The sequence below is a fragment of the Electrophorus electricus genome, chromosome 2 (assembly GCF_041902795.1).
Source record: "Electrophorus electricus isolate QZ-2024a chromosome 2, ASM4190279v1, whole genome shotgun sequence".
In the NCBI taxonomy this organism is placed as follows: Eukaryota; Metazoa; Chordata; class Actinopteri; order Gymnotiformes; family Gymnotidae; genus Electrophorus; species Electrophorus electricus.
Window position 1 is genome coordinate 8,402,276 of NC_137498.1, and position 15,420 is coordinate 8,417,695.

At 38.8% G+C, this 15,420-nt stretch overlaps 2 long non-coding RNA genes across 2 annotated transcripts; both read right to left on the reverse strand.

The window, feature by feature from the left end:
- Positions 1 to 10: 10 nt before the first annotated feature.
- Positions 11 to 883, reverse strand: LOC145647577 (uncharacterized). Its single transcript, XR_014116360.1, has 3 exons — positions 793 to 883; positions 202 to 252; positions 11 to 120 (listed from the first exon to the last, which is right to left on the reverse strand). It is a non-coding gene; the product is annotated as an uncharacterized LOC145647577 (long non-coding RNA).
- Positions 884 to 11,965: 11,082 nt separating this feature from the next.
- Positions 11,966 to 15,415, reverse strand: LOC145660130 (uncharacterized). The gene is made up of 2 exons (XR_014126299.1): positions 15,372 to 15,415; positions 11,966 to 12,737 (listed from the first exon to the last, which is right to left on the reverse strand). It is a non-coding gene; the product is annotated as an uncharacterized LOC145660130 (long non-coding RNA).
- Positions 15,416 to 15,420: the final 5 nt, after the last annotated feature.

The window sequence follows — 15,420 nt, forward strand, 5'->3', positions numbered from 1 at the left end:
CTGCATAAACTTTTAGACATAAAGCGATCTTTTAACATATGGTAGACGCACTCTAGAAAAGATTACCTTGTAACAACTCTTTCAATATATGAACTGTTTCATCAGCTTGTGTCCTTATATCTGCAAATAAAAGTAACAAAAATGTAAACAAAACAAATACATAAAATTAACATTTATAAAAGTTCACAAATAAGAAATTACCTTGGGCGGCATTTCTCTCCACAGAGTCAAGGAAGTCGTGAACGTCGGAAACTATGGAAATACATAGAACAGAATTATACACCATGAGTAGAAAAGATCACCATAATGATATCCTTTATACCAAAACCGCATTTATGTCAGGTCATGTACTGGTTAATTTAAGTAAATAGATTCACCCACTTCGAAGCTAAAGTTTTTTCTATTTAGCTAGCCCTGAGAATAAGAATAGCCGTCGATCAAAAGAGTTTTAGTCGATCAAAATGTTTCACGTACTCTATGGCATAGCGGTCATATTACATATTGACCATTAATCATCAGAATAAAAACATTGACAATATCCTTTCCTAGATAGCTCGCAAAAGAATACTTACGATAGCTTGTAGATAATACGCATTGATTGTTAAAATGTATGTTTTGTCTAGACCTGAAATTAATTACGACGCTAAGCCCCACTGAGTTAAATCATACAACGCACGATCAAGTATTTCATCCATTAGCTAAATAAATAGCTAAATACACGTCAGCCTTTTTAGTAACTTATACGAATATAAGGTATAGCATGAATTAGTTAAGCATTACTGAATTGCTTACCTGTTGTGAACTAAAGGAGTGAAATACCGAAAACACGGCTTTAAGAAAAAGTCGGTGGGGATAGAAATGGTTTTCGGATAGAAGTTGTAAATTACGTCCCTCCCCCAACACCGCTCTCAGTTGTGGAATGCACTGAAAGTGGTAAGAGTACAACTTGTGATAACGGACAAAAACCTTGTGTGATAAAACTTATAGAGTAACCACAATGGTTAGAGATCAGACAAAAAATAAATAAATTAAAACTTTGTGATGTTTTCTGAAAAGTTTGCTTATTGCCTTGTTTGAGTACATCTGGCAAATAAGATGTGAAGAGGTGTCGTGGGAGAGTTGTGTGTGTGTGTGTGTGTGTGTGTGTGTGTGTGTGTGTGTGTGTGTGTGTGTGTGTGTGTGAGAGAGAGAGTGAGTGAGTGAGTCAATGACCTCTGACTGCAGAGTGTGTGTCAGAGAGGACACTGAACAGATAGAGAAAGTGGAGACAAACTGGTGTAGTATGAGACTAAAAAATGTTATTTTCTTTAATCACATTATTTCACTATTAAAGAATTATTTCAATGATTCCTACTCAAACATCTGGGGTACAACTAAATTTAAATGAGCGGGTACGAGGGTCTGGTTTTGTGGGAGGAGTTGCACGCTGCACGGGATTGGTCAGACCGGGTGGTTGGGTAGAAAGAAAAGGCGGCAAAATTGAGGAGTCAAATGAGGAGTGTATTTCTGACCCTGGGAGGAGTTTTTTTTTTTTCACCTTATATCATATTTTGTCAGAAAGTTTTTCCTGCATGTTGGGGGGCGGGGGGGGGGGGTGGGTGGTGAGGAGGTGTAACCTCTAGAGAATCAACCAATGGGAGGGAGTGGGAGGGGTGAATGAGTGGGTGAGTGAGAGAGAGAGAGAGAGAGAGAGACACACACACACACACACACACACACACACACACACACACACACACACACACACACACCCGAGACCCATACGCAAGTTTGAGTATGACTACATGACTGGCAGCAGAGCGGAGCGGACATTAAAGACTGGGTGGTACGTATTCGTTTAAGACTCGGAAGTTTTATTTACTTTAATCACTTGAATATTTCACAATTACATTTTTTTAAGTCAATAAAACTATTTTGAGGATCCCTCAGTGTGTTTTATTTTATTTTCATATAATATTGTCACATCATAAATCATATAATAATAATAATTATATATATATATATATATATATATATATATATATATATATATATATATATATATATATATATATATATGGAGGGTCAAAACAAATCAAGCAATAAATCATTTTTTTGACAGTTTGTAAATTCCATTACTCTCTCTTAGGCTTTCTAGGTTTATATGGAGGCTGTGCAAGAATTGTAAAGTGTGATCAGTTATAAGTAATGAGGGTTCAGGGCTGTTATGTATTTTGTACATTTAGCTTTAGATTTTATACTACAGAACTGATGGATTTACAATTTGTACAAGCAGAAATGTTCAGTTTCCTGTGTGTCAGTTTGCTGTGTGTCAGTGGTGGTAATACAACAGCTTAGTCTGAGGCTACAGGGCTCTGTAGGTGCAGTGTTTCCTTTCTGAAGCAAGCAAATTGCCTTTTCTTTTAAATACAAATCAATCATTTTCTGTGAGAGAATCAAATAATTGCAGATATCAAAGAGGTGGGACTTAGTACTGTGAATCATACACTACATGTCCAAAAAAAAAAGGTCACCACCTGGATTTAACTAAGCAAATAGGTAAGAGCCTCCCATTGGATAATTACTGCATAGGTGATTATGTTTCAGCTGGAAACAAGTTATTTAGCCCTAATTGATGCAGTGAGTACCTTCTCAGTTGTTAAACAACCATATCGAAAGACACATCCTGTGGTCGTGGAAAAGATGTTAATCTGTTTCAGAAGTGTCAAATTATTGGCATACATCAAGCAGAGAAAACATCTAAGGAGATGCTGAAACTACTAGAATCAGGTTAAGAACTGGCCAATGCCTTATTAAAAAGTGGAAGGACAGCGGGGAAACATCATCTTCGAAGAAGGAATGTGGTCGGAAAGAAATCTTGAATGATCGTGCTCGGCGATCACTTAAACGTGTAGTGAAATCAAATCATAGAAAAACAACAGTAGAACTCATGGATATGTTTAATAGTGAAAGTAGGAGCATTTACACACGCACAATGCGAAGTGAACTCAAGGGATTGGGACTAAACAGCTGTGTAGCCTTAAGAAAACCACTTGTCAGTGAGGCTAACCGGCAAAAATGGCTTCAGTTTGCTAGGGAGCATAAATATTGGACTCTGGAGCAATGGAAGAAGGTCATTTGGTCTGATGAGTCCAGATTTATCCTGTTCCAGAGTGATGGGTGCATCAGGATAAGAAGAGAGGTGGCTGAAATGATGCATCCATCGTGCCTAGTGCCTACCGTATAAGCCTGTGGGGGCAGTGCTATGATCTGGGGTTGCTGCAGTTGGTCAGGTCTAGGTTCAACAACGTTATGTGCCCAAAGAATGAGGTCAGTTGACTATCTGAATATACTGAATGACCAGGTTATTCCATCAATGGATTTTTTTTCTTCCCTGATGGCATGGGCATATTCTAAGATGACAATGCCAGGATTCATCAGGCTCAAATTGTGAAAGAGTGGTTCAACAGCATGAGACATCAGTTTCACACATGGATTGGCCACCACAGAGTCCAGACCTGAACCCCATTGAGAATTTTTGGGATGTGCTGGAGAAGACTCTGTACAGTGGTCCAAATCTCCCATCATCAATATAAGATCTTGGGAAAAAATTGATGCAACTCTGGACACAAATAAATGTTGTGACTTGCTTGTGGAAATGATGTCACAGCGAACGCATGCCGTAATCAAAGCTAAAGGCGGCCCAATGAAATATTAGAGTGTGTGACCTTTTTTTGGTCAGGCAGTGTATTTTCTCAATGATTCTTGAAACTTGGTGCTCAAACAACCAGAGCTGAAATCTAAATGTCTTTATATGCCTCATGTCAGCCACAATTCCAGGGTGTTTATACTCTAATAGAAACACCTAGTACAGTTAGAAAGTACAGCCTATCTGTTGCCATGAATATTTTGTGTTAGAGATCCACTATTTTATCACTGGTCAGTTTCTGACCACATGACCCAGGCACCTTGGACTAAATATGGGGAGATTAAAATAAAGCACAAACAGAACGTCATATTTTATTTCTGAGTGTTTCAGGTCTGTGATCTATTAGTGTTGCATCAGTGGGTTCAGATTCATATTTTAGATGAGAATAGCATTCCATATTTGTCTAGTTGATTGTATTTTTATTCATAGTACAATAGTTATTGGTACAGACCAGTCACTAAGGGTAGTCAACATTTCATGCATACTATAAATACACAAGAGGTTGGTTTACCTGTTACTTGGAGTTTGACGTCTATAAGATGATGACTGCTGATGCAACACCTGTACTGTCCCCCATCCTCTTTAGTCAGACCAGATATGAATAGAGAGAAATTTCCTGGAGCAGTAACCAGCTGAATTCTATCAGTGTAACGGTTTGTCTGGTCAGTTGACTAGATGACTTTAGATTCTTTATAAAAAAAATAAATAAAAAAACTCCATTTGACAGTCTTTGGCTCGGCCAGCAGTTCAGTTTAAGATCTTCATCAGTTTTATTAAAATATGAATGGATTATAAAAATCTTGTATTTGTATTTGCACATACTCATTCAAGGTTACCCAGCACTAAATCCTCCACTAGGTGGTGCTACTGAGAAAGAAATACAGTAGGGATACTGTGACGGAGGCATTTTGCATCAGTGACAATGTGTATCCTTGTTAAACCTTCGCTGATTTATTACTTTTGTTTTTTAATGCCTTATCTTATTTTCAAAAAACATTAAATGTATTACTGCACAAAATCACACTACCAATGAGCATTCATCTTTGACTTTTTGATATGAAGCATTATCTAGTGCTCGAGTCACCTGTTCTTGCACTGCTCTCTCACTTTGTTTTAATATTACAGACGAGTGCAGCACATCAGAGCGATCCTGGAGAAACGCTGGCATGTGAACTCATGCAGGATTTATCCTTAAAGAGCAGCTCTGACCCAGACATTGTGAGACACTGAAGCTTCAAATCAGAACCTTTAACCCTTTAATCCTTTAAATCATGTACTCAAAGTAGACTACAAAATCTTTTTAAAATAATGCTATAAGGTATTACAAGTGCCCATAAAGACTTGATGGATGCAAAATGTTCTGAACATTCATAATGCGTTAAGTGCTTTGTATGAAAGGTCTTCCCTTTTCTTATTTATAATGTGCTATGTCTATTTATAATCACTTAATCATGTAAATTGCCTTTTACTTTAAATTATTAATTCCTTTAATGTTTCTTTTAATTTTGCATTGTATTATTTAAATTGTTCAACGTTCATTTATTTTTCTTTTTAATTTTTGCAAATAAGATGAGAGATCTCAGGATGTAATAAGCTTTATTATTCATTCTATACCCTGTAAAGCTCTTTATAAACTGGGTTTAAGAAAGTGCTGTACAAGTTTACAGTTTACAGTTTTTGTGCACAGTTTACATTTTCTGACTACCATATTTGTGTAAGTGGGTTCATTGTAAATCTGCAAGTGATTTGAACTACACTAATGTTATAACTCTAATTCTTGGTTTGCCCAGATAAACACTTCCTGCGTCCTGCCTCCTTCCTGGGGTTGGTGAACCTTTGTTCGGCCCCTCCCCCCAAACGCGCGCGCGCGCGTGTGTGTGTGTGTGTGTGTGTGTGTGTGTGTGTGTGTGTGTGTGTGTGTGTGTGTGTGTGTGTGTGTGTGTGTGTTTATCCGTATGGCTATGCCCTCCCTGTGTTTCACACCTGCTCCTTATTGTGTGTCATTAGTATGCATGTATATAAGTCTTGTGTCTGAGTATAAGTGTTGTCGATGTTTAAACCCGCTTAGCCTGCTAACCACTTAGATGTCTTTTGTGTATCACAATAAATGTTTGTTGTGTGTAACGTGACTCTTCCTCACATCCTGCTTTACCTCCTCGCATCACAAAAGCAGGCCTTAAAAAATGGAGCTCTGCAGCCATCACTTGTTGAAGCAGTGTGAACTGAAACTGTGACTAACAGCTCAAAGAAAACTAATCATTCACCATTCTATGAATTTCACAAAACAACTCTCAGGTCTGCTGTGTGGTTCAGTGCAGGAAAAGGGCAGCTGTACTGAGTCTCCTACATGTGCTCGGATATGTAATGTTCTTCTACTCTTTACCAGAGTGCAGCCTGCAGAAACATATAAATTAAACAGTAAATTAAGGTAATCAGGATAATCCTTTTGAAGCTTTATTGTGTATTTAAAATTAAGTCACAAAATGCAGGAGTGACCAATGATTATTTGTGAAGCAAACATTGAATCAAATTCTGATGAGAGGAAAGATGAGAAAGACTCACCGACTCACACATAAATGTACAGTTTCATATAAAATGTAGTTTCGTATCACTCAGCATTAAGAGAGAATTTCACACTCACCTTCAGTGAGATGAAGCACAGTTAAGAGAAAACACAAACTGAAAACACCACTGACCTCCCAGCACACACTGACAACTCTACACCCACACACACACACACACACATATATTTCTATACAAGTTCACAATTAGAACAGGTCTCAGTGTGAAGTTCTCTGTACGATATCCAGTAATCCATCTCCTGCTTATCTGCTCACCTGGTAGACAGGTAGTGCACGGTGCTGGTAACACGAGAGTCACGGGTTTGATTGAGAACACACATACTGTCATACTGATAAACATGTGAGATGATATTGATAACAACATCTGCCTTATACTGTACATGTAAACATGGACTGTGGGTGTGATAAATTGAATGTCTGACAGAATAGACCATTTGTGCCTTCAGAATGAAGGAAGAAAGCTGAAAAGACCCTTTAAAATGGGGCAGTGTTCAGTGATGTAACAGCTGAGAAAAGCATGCTACCCTGCCTGTGTCCTGCATTTTGAGGTGGCTTTTGTGTGCAAGCATGTTAATGAACCATATGGGTTCAGGTAGAATAGAGCGAACGCAGCGTGCTGTCAGTCTTAAGGGGGAGTGTGTACTCACCTGTGTCCTCACGTCTCTGCTCTCCCTCTGCCCACATCTCTGAACTACAGAATGAAACCAGACAGAATGAGGCACAGTAAGCACAACATGTGTGTGTGTGTGTGTGTGTGTGTGTGTGTGTGTGTGTGTGTGTGTGTGTACCTCTGTATCTCCAGTAGATAACTCCAATTCCTAACAGCAGCAGCAGAACAGGATAAAGGATGAAGTGATACATGCTGGCAGAATCTGAATCTGTAAGTGGGAAAATATAAATAAGGATGGAAAGTGTGTGTGTGTGTGTGTGTGTGTGTGAGAGAGAGAAAGAGAGAGAGAGAGAGAGAGAGAGAGAGAGAGAGAGAGAGAGAGAATGTGTGCAATGTAACAAATAAAATGGGAATAAATGTTACTATTTCACTAAAGACACAGCCGAGGTTTCACATTGTATCTTCACATCTTATCAAAACGCATCAGAACTATGACCTCTTACCTTTATCTGGGGTCTCTGTATTGTGTGTTCCAGTAGGTCTTTGATATGATGTTGTAGTTGAAGGTATTGGTCTAGTCTGGACTTTGGTCATTGGAGTAGAGTTTGTAGTGAAAGTGGGGGGAGAGGGAGAGAGAGAGAGAGAGAGAGAGAGAGAGATAGAACATTGCATATGGACTAAATGAAAACAGCAGCAGGTTCATTTACCTGTAATATCAAGTAGCACTCTTTTGACAACCTTACTGTTCAGGGAACACACATACACTCCTTTATCCTCCTCAGTCAGCTGTGATATGAGTAGAAAGACATTTCCTGGAGAATAACTGAGCTGCTGAACTCTGCCTGTGTAACGCTGAGTCTGGTCAGTGGGGTAGATTTCTTTGTCTCTGAAGGTCCATTTAAGAGTGTGTGGTTTGGTGTGTAGTCCAGTCCAGGAGCAGGGCAGTAGAACAGACCCTCCCACATGACCTTGTAGATTCTGTCCAGCTGTGGATGTATAACTGGAGTTTTGGTGTTTATATCAGGTAAAACTCTCAGGTCTGCTGTGTGGTTCAATGCAGGAAAAGGGCAGCTGTACTGAGTCTCCTACATGTGCTCGGATATGTAATGTTCTTCTACTCTTTACCAGAGGGCAGCCTGCAGAAACATATAAATTAAACAGTAAATTAAGGTAATCAGGATAATCCTTTTGAAGCTTTATTGTGTATTTAGAATTAAGTCACAAAATGCAGGAGTGATCAATGATTATTTGTGAAGCAAACATTGAATCAAATTTTGATGAGAGGAAAGATGAGAAAGACTCACCGACTCACACATAAATGTACAGTTTCATATAAAATGTAGTTTCATATCACTCAGCATTAAGAGAGAATTTCACACTCACCTTCAGTGAGATGAAGCACAGTGAAGAGAAAACACAAACTGAAAACACCACTGACCTCCCAGCACACACTGACAACTCTACACCCAGAACTCCACCACCACTGTGGACACACACTGACTCCAGAACTCTCTCAGCAGTACTTCAGTCCAACAGACCCTAATGTCCACCCAGCAGAGAGGAACTGGGATCAAATGAGCTTGGCCAGACCTCTTCTGTTCTTTAATGTTCTCATCAGCAATTTCACAAAACCAAACACATTATTGTTTATTTAATGTTTATTTAATGACATTTTGCACTATATTGGACTGTTTGCACTTGTGTAGCATGTTGTCTGTTGCACTGTTGTTTTTATGTTGCACTATGGTCCTGGAGGAACATTGTCTCATTTTTGTTGTGTACTTGTATATAGCTGAAATGACAATAAAACCTCTTGAACTTGCTACGTGGGTCCTGAGAAGACTTGCTGTTACTCGGTTATAACTTCACTTCACAGCGCACACACCCACTCTGACCCAGCTGCTGTCCCTGTGAAATGCACATGCATGGTGTGGCCACAGGGTGGAGCTGTTTCCTGCACAAACCTGTTTCCTACTCACACTGTGTTTTCTCTGTTTAGACTGACAGACTAGAAAGCACACACAGGCTTTCGCTGGTAGTTCATAAACATGATTTGCTATGGGTTCACACATTTTCCCCAAATTTCCAAATACAAATATTGTCAATATTGTCAAAATACAAAAAGGATGCAATGTTTACAGACCTCAAAAATGCAAATAAAACAAGTTTACATTAATTTTTAAACAACAATAATAAAAATAATAATTCCAAAATCAATATTTAGTGGAATAACCCTGATTTTTCAACCACAGCTTTTATGTGTGTTGGTTTGCTCTCCACCAGTCTCTCATTGCTCATTAAATTAGATTAAACAAGAGGTGATGACCCAGTCAGAACCTCATTAATTATATATGAACATGTGTGTGGGTGTGTGGGTGTGTGTGTGTGTGTGTTTCTAAGTGTGTGACCAAAAACATTTTTTGCAAAGTCACCTTTTGTGAATAAAACAAAGTGGAGAGAAAATTAAATCTCACAAGCATTCTCACTAAGAAACAGTCCCTAATTTACACACTCTCGTACCTGGACATGCCTAATAATTTAGTCTCTCTTTCTGCCGAGGCTCACCTACCCCTGATGTCATGATGTTATTGAGCCTACACCCATCTCAGCTGCCATGGCTACTCCCTCCACCCACTGATGTCCCTTGCTGTAGCCCACCACACCTCCACCCCAGCCAACTACTTGATGGACGTTGATGGACGTTCTCTTGCGGGATGGGTTTCGGACACATGCACTCCATCGGGACAAGACTAGGACATCTAGAAAACTGGACTAGACATTAATTGCTTATTTTTTAAATTGTATTATTAGTTTTTTACTTTTGTCTTAAAATTGTTATTATTGTGGTGACTGTTGTCGGTCAGAGGAGGATGGGCCCCACCTTTGAGTCTTGGTTCCTCTCAAGGTTTCTTCTTCATGCTCTAGGGAGTTTTTCCTTGCCACTGGGGGCTTGGACTCGGACATTTGTAACACTGCTTTGTGACAATTTCTGTTTTAAAAAGCGCTACACAAATAAATTTGATTTGATTTATTATGATACACCATTCAAAAATGTCATATTCATGTGACACTCTGTTTAGGAAGTTACAGTTATATGGCTTTAATGCAGCTAGTAAGTCATTAATATGTCAACAAAAGAATAAATAAATGAATTGAACATTTAATATCAGTCTGTTCAGAGTATGACACACCTGAGTGTGTGCTGAGTTCCCAGTGCCATTACAGATTGCATCGGAGTATCTCATTTCTTGATAATCCTGCGGAAACCCAAATGTTTGGTTAAATGAAGAAAGCTGCTGAGGTCATTAGAGTGGAAGTAATGTCTGTGCATATGGAGTGTTTTGCAGTGTTAGCTCAGTGGTTAAGGTACTCAGCTAGTAATTAGAAAGCTGTCAGTTGCCACTGTTGGGCCTCTGTGCAAGGCCCTTAATCCTCAATCGCTTAAATTGTATTCAATTATAACTGTAAGTTGCTTTGGATAAAAGTGTGAGTTAAATGTTGTAAATGTTATATATTGGCTTTCTGTATTTCTGAACTATTTCTGATTGCTTACTTCTGTTTTGTGCCCCTCCTGGATTTGTCTGCCTGGATATTTTGTCTCTCTGGATTTCAACCTGGACTTTAGTTCCTCTCTGTGATGCTCCCTGGCTCTGTTTATCCTATAGTACTGGTTCTGATCCTTGCCTGAGTTTGACTGTGTTGGATTATCCTTTTCTGATTAAAATCACATTTCATTTTATCCTTGAGCATCTGGCTTTCTCTGAAACATCAGTGTCACTGGAGTGAATGTGACATTGTTCCTCAGAATCCCTGCTGAGTCAATCAGTGATTGATTAAACCATGAAGTTCAGAGCTGGATCACAGCAGAACTTAAAGCCCATGAATCTCAACAAGTAGCATGGTCGTGTGTGTGTGTGTGTGTGTGTGTGTGTGTGTGTGTGTGTGTGTGTGTGTGTGTGTGGGCTGTCCAGCCTTCCTGATCAAGTGTGTAGTGACCAAGAGCTGAATCATACACAGAATAACCAAGTGAGGAATAAATAAACAGAAATAAACAAGTGAGCACATTTCCACTCATTACTAATAACCACCTGGGAAATAAATATAACTTCTTCAGATATTATATATACATATACGAAGAAGATTCCAAATTCCACATCCTGAAAAGCACCTTACTTGTAAGAGATCTTCTTCACACTCCATTTAGGCATCACTGTTGGTACAACAGGACAAAAGCAACAAACACAACTGGCACATCTGGGTGATGCTGTTGAATGTGCATGTTCATGTGTTTTAGCACACACACCCTACAACACCAACACACTGTCCTCGTCCACCACTCAGGTCGCTGGGAAACTTTCCCACACAGGTGATTTGAAAGAAACAGGTCATAGTGTTAACAATTCAGTAAATGTCGCTAACGAGTTTGAGCTACATTTACCCTCGCATGTTGCTAACTTGCTAATAGATTACAGCTTAAGGTTTGGAGTGGAAATCGCAGATGTGAAGTTTGATTCCACATTATGTTCATCAGCCTTCACACTTAGGCTACCGTGTACTCTCCGTATGACTGCATACAGTGAAGTGTAATGTGTATGGAGTGATTTGGGATGAAAACACATACCATTACACTCCTAATATTTATATTTTAGTATAACTATATAGGTAATAATGTCATATAAAGCTGTAGCAAGCCAACTGCCTCAGCTACAACAGCAAAATAAATTCACTTTGCAGAACCTTTTCAACGCAGCTCTACTGCCCTAAGCAACCACCTCCTATGACCAGCCTATATATGAACCCTTTCACACCAAGAATTGGACCAGAGTCGCCTGTTTGGGAAAAAAAGGTGATTTTCACATTTGGTGTTTTTGCTCGAGTCTGAGTGAGACTGTTTCCATGTCACTGATCTGGTTTCACACTGTGTACAATTCTGCAGAACCATCTGCTCTACTTTGGAGTTCAACCTCAGTCCTAAAGAGAAAGTAACAGACAGTGACATCCAACTGCTGTCAGTGAACTGCACCACACACACCTTCATGATGTATGTGGTTATCAGTGGGTATAAACAGAAACCACAACTCTCTGTCCTGCTTTGGCTCTTTATTTATGAAACAGCAATAGACTCTCACAGTGGAAGTGATGCGTACAGACAAGGGACGGCATTTGACTATAAAATGACCTGCTTAACATAAAAATGTGCTACAATTTAAAGATTAAATATCCAAAAATGCTTCAACAGAGATTCACAAATAAAATGAAGAAAAACCATTCTGCTGAAAAAATCCATAATGTAATAAAACATAATAAATTGTTTTTATTATTGTACAGACATATGATACTTGTAGGAAATGATACTTGTAGGAGTCACAATTATAGTTGCAGACTGAGAAAATTTTAATTGACGTTTACAACGTTTAACATTTAGATTTAGCAGTTAGCCTTCTTTCCCAAGCAGATGATGAAATCAAGAGGAATAAAACCCAAGTACTCTGGTTCTTGGAGTGGCTACACTGTAATGTTATCAGTCTTAGTCCTGCCCCTGTCACTGTTAGTCCTCCCCCTACAATTCCTAACTTATGCCAGTCTGAAACCACACCTGAAGTAACTAATTAGCAGTTAATTAGTAATTACCAATAGATACAGAAAATTATACAAAGACAGCACTGAAACCAAGACAGAAGAACATAACTACACTTCACTGGCTAGATACGATACAATACAAAAGTCTGTGTGTGTGTGTTCAGGTTTGTTAATTTAGTTTGATATTGACATATTCTGTATTATCTCCATTATCCATTGCTCTGGGTGCTGGTCTGGTGGTGTTTATATGGGCTACAGTAGAATACATCACATCATCCTGCAGAAAATATCACAATTACAAAATATTAGCACACATACATATAGAATAATGCACACCCTGTTGAGTGGATTAATACAAGTGTTAATATAATAAATGTATTGTATTGCAGAGGTGTTAACTGTAATACATTTAATCCATAAATGCACATGTAAATATAATTTATGCAAGCATGTGTGTAATCTGTTTTATACATTTCACAAACATTTAAACACTCACCAGCCACTTTATTAAAGACCTGCAGTCTGTAATTTAATATGTGCACATGTCTTACAGGTGTGCACCACTGTTTAGTGTGTGACCACAGGAGCACTGCTGAATGGATTCTACCTGGATGGTAGACCACTCTCAACAAACAAGTGTCTCTGCAGTGGTAGTGTCTTTAGGGCACGTATGAGTGTGTAACAAGAAAAGCAGTGTGTCTGAAGTTTATACACAAGCCTGTGGAACTGCACACAGGTATATAATGCAGCTAGCAGATAACGATGTAGTGTAAAGGTGATCCTAATAAAGTGGCTGAGGAGAGTAACCACATACATACATCACCTGCCCTTTTTAATACAAATGATAAATGTGTGTTGATCAATTTTTCTTTAGTTAATGAGTGTTTACTGAAGAGATCTTGAAAACTAGTCAGACCAAAATGAATTTTTCCAGTACGCAAAATATACCCAGATGACGTACTGCTATGGCCAAATAATCCAGTACGTGACCAGGCCTGTCTCCGTGGTGTACTGTATCTCATCATGCAACGGTGGTGGTAAATCACAAGTGGGTAGAACTTCATACGTTCGCATGACCTCTTAGTATGGTTTGTGTTTTTTACACACTGGATATTATGCATCATACTACTAAAGGGAACAGTAAACAGTATACAGTATATAATGAGTCCAGTATGCAGCATACAGTATGTAGTAAGCTATTTTGTATATAGCCCAAAGGTTTCTTGCCTCATGTCGGTGTTACATGAAGGGATTGGCCAGCAATTACATTATTTTCCTTTTCCCCGGATGGCCGAGACATGTTTTGCTCCTTTAGTTTAAAACAAAAGCTGCTAATGTTACTAACAAACTCTGGAAGCCAACAGCAACAGCAGGTAACAGTCGTTGTAATTAAGTTGGACACTGGAGGTCAACAGCAACCCAAGTCTAACCTTAGTACATAATGGTCTTCATACATAAGTTAGATCACTACATGTCCACAAAGCTTTCTTAACCTGCTCAAACCTCATCCAGATTGTAGTGACGAGTTTATTCTCTTTTCTAGTTCACAGTGAGTCATACTGCACAATGACTAGTTTGTGAGACCTTTATTAAGACCTGGATGCAGTTTGAGCTGGTTGAGAGTCATCTGTGGGCATGTATTTATGAAGGTTAGATTTGGGTTGCTGATGACCTCCAATGTTTGTTAGCAAACAAACAGAATTGCACTCAAAATAATTTTGTCTAAGGGGAAAAATAATGTAAATTAGACTTTTCACCTAAATACTCCTTTAAATGCCTGAGCTGTCTATTAAAATATTTCCCCTCTGGTGCTCTGAAACAGACACTACAGGTAACAGAAGCGTTACTGCATGTCACGTGGTCATCACTAGTTAAAGGCCAGCAGACAACTACTGTTAGCTAGTAGGTAGTGAATAGTCAAATAAAAAAGAAATACAATTAAAAAACTTTAGTCGACTTTAGTTTTTTAGCACTGATTCAGGCACAATTTAGGTACTTGCTCAATTTTAAAAGTATTGTTTTAGTAATGACATCAGAAAAAAACCCAAATGATACACAATCCTACTTGCAGAAAGTACGAAACGTGACATATGCCGTTTATCAGTCATCAGATTCATTTTCCAGACTGTTTGTTCACACCTTTTTATATGGCATGTCACGGAGACGTGTATCTGCATGGCTGTTTCTTCTGTGCATGTTGTTCATGGATTCTAATAAAATGACACCTTTTTGATAAACCATTTTGCATGACGCTGATATGACCTGTTAGCATGTTTATCTCCTGTCCCTCTCATCCCTCTAACCTTTCTGGCACTTTTCTACTACTTTGGTTGATTCATAAGTTACTTCTGAGTGCAGTGAGGTGTCTAAAAAGGCCCAGTAGCATAAAGGTACTGCTATAGAGCAGGTGATCATAATAAAGTCATCATCAAGCATATAGCGTACACACACACACACACACACACACACACACACACACACACACACAATGCTTAACATCTCTAGCTGCAACAGTCATAAGTGAATGACTGCTGAAAAGTCACTGGTAAACTACAGCACATTAGGCAAATAAAACTACTCTGTGAAACTACAGAATATTAAACAATTAACTGCTCTGCTAAACTACAGCATATTAGATGATGTCATACTGTCTGTCATAATTTAGCAATCAGAATCGACTGTGTGCACTGCAGTAAAGACTGTAGTGAAGTTCTCTGTGCACACAAGAATAAGGCCCTTAAAGTTTTTCCATACTTTCAGAAACACATGACCTCTCACGAGTACCTGCATAACTTTCACTGGGTCTCAACATGCAGAAACTAATCACTAATCCAAGCTCTGACACTGTAGAACAGATCTGTGCACTGAATCAGAGTTCACTGATATTATAACATGGATGTGTGACACTCACCCGTGTCTGCTGATCTCTCCTCTGTCCTGTTTGTCCCTCTCTGTTTACT